We start from the raw sequence: 2,447 nt of genomic DNA, 5'->3' as shown, positions 1-2,447 counted from the left end.
GGCCGCCGCCAAGAACACGAGCAAGAACTCCAGCATCGCCGACCTGAGACTGAAGGCCAAAAAGCACACGGCCGCGCTGGGACTGTGACGAGACGGACACTGTGTGCGTGTGTGTGTGTGTGTATGAGTGTGTGTGTGTGTGGAGGGGGTGAGTGCGGCCTCGCGACCGAAGAGACACCGAGCAAGAAAAGAACCCCACAAATATCCACGGACGTAATTTATGTTTTCTTAACGAATGAGGACGCGTATAGATATAAAATATAGGCTATTTATGAGACAAGAGAAGGACGGTGAAAAAAAGAGAAAAAAGACTGTGACGTAGCCTACAAAGACGTGATGTTTGGACGCCCAGAAAGTGGACAGGGTGGACAGCAAGGCTGGAGGACGGCCGGCGGGACACCCCCACGAGGATGAGGAGGAAGAGGAGGAGGAGGAGGAGAAGGATGCAGCTGGGTCGGTCAACTTTGTCAAACAAGGCGAACCATTCTGCATTTCTTTCCTGTTTAAATATTATATCCTTGTTGTTCATTTTGATTCTTTATAGAGGCTGGCCTCATAATATTCCAAAAAAAAAAGAAAGAACAAAAAAAAAATTGTCTCTGCTGAAAGACAGAGCGAAGGGATTCTTTTGGGACAAAAAGGAACAATATTCCAGGGAGGGAGATGGTGGGGCTGCTTCCTCCCTCTTCTGTTTCTCGCCCACTTTGAAAAAAAGTCTCCGCGGAGTTTGCATGAGTTTGTGCGCCATCTGCCCCCTTCATCATCACCGTCCCCCCACCCCCCACACCTCTCAGAGGGACTCTCACCTGAATGTTTGGCCTTTTTGACCCCCTGCCCTTTTTTTTTTTTTTTTTTTACTTTGGACCTCATGACAAATGTCAAACTTGGCAACAAATTGTGGGTGTGTGTTGAACATGTCACCAGGGTTCGACAGTGTCCACATTTCCAGTCCTTTTAAAGGAGGGACAGATGTGTCCAAAAATTCTACCTTAAACCCCAGTGATCCACAGAAGACTGTATGCGAACCGGTACGGGCACGTGTAAAATATGTTTATATACACAAAAACATGTATTATTTTTTATTATTATTAATATTATTATTATTATTTAGTGGCTTTAAGAATGCCTCGTGGGGAATTTGTCCATTCTGTATTTTTTTTTCTTCCTTTGGTTTGTTTCTGTGTATTAAAAATCATTCTGTATGTAATTTTGATGTTTTTTATAACAGTGAGCTCAACTGAAGCACGGGTTCCTTAAAAAAAAGAAAAAAAAAAGGATGAATCATGAAATTGTTTCATTTTTTTTCCACCACATGTGAAATCTGAATCCAACCTTAACAAAAATGTTTCTCGTTCCTATAATAAATTAACAAAAGTTTCTTTTAATGAGTTAACATATTTATTTGCCCAAAGACAAATAACGAGGCTAATCTCTACAGTCGTTCTCGTCACCCCCTGTTATTGTTGTGGTAAACTTTGGAGAGCAATAGATGGTTTAATAATTCATCATTTTAGCTGTTTGATAACATCACATTTGTGACAGGTCCGTTTAATCGGGAACATTGGTGCCTGTTGCTGCCAAACTGATGCATAATTTATAGAAAAAGGTTTGTAGGAGAGGACTGGTGATATCCAGCAACTAGGTAAACACCACAGTTGCTCCAAAAATTAAAGTTTAGCTGCATTTATGCACCCACCTTTTTTTTAATTAACATTTATAAACGAATTACAGGAAATAAATCCCCACGAACCCAAAAACCCACCCCCTAATAATGGTCTAAAACGAAGGTAGAGTTTTATTTTGAAATGTTTGTCCGTATTGTGTCAACTTAAATAAGCTCATTTAAAATGAGTTTTTGCGAAATGCAAACTTGAACTTTGTCAAGAAACCGCCAGGAAAAAAAGAGTCAATTAAACTTAATAGTAATAATAATAATAATAATAGTAATAATAAATAACAGGGATTTTACAGTCTGTGTATGTGAATGCAAATGTTCCCGGCTCTGTTTGACCTATAAAGATTGACAGCAGAAGTAGAAACGAACGAGCAGCTCACGAGGAGAAAAAACAAAACAACAACAACAAAACCAGAAAAAACAAAGCCAAGTTCTCTGTGAAAAAAAAAATAGATTCATTAATGCTCGCCTCACAAATTCGCCTGATTCATTTCCTGACATCTTAACCGCCTCTTATTGAACATTTAATAAACACCTGACACGGGAGCCTATAATTATAGGAATCCGGCTCGCATTACTCTTCCGATATTTCCACGCAAAACACAATGTCTTCAGCTATTAATTAATCCTGATCTCACCGCGTCTGCACAGGAGTCTGGAGTGTTTGTGGACCTCGGCGTTTTGGGGGCAGGATTCAGACGCCAAAAACTATTGAATTATTGATTGGGAGCCTCGCCAGTACAAAAAAAGGGGGTGGGGTGGGTGTGTGTGT

This window comes from Kryptolebias marmoratus, linkage group LG2, assembly GCF_001649575.2.
Source record: "Kryptolebias marmoratus isolate JLee-2015 linkage group LG2, ASM164957v2, whole genome shotgun sequence".
Classification (NCBI taxonomy): domain Eukaryota; kingdom Metazoa; phylum Chordata; class Actinopteri; order Cyprinodontiformes; family Rivulidae; genus Kryptolebias; species Kryptolebias marmoratus.
The sequence above is the reverse complement of the archived record's forward strand: the minus strand, read 5'-3'. Positions refer to the sequence as shown.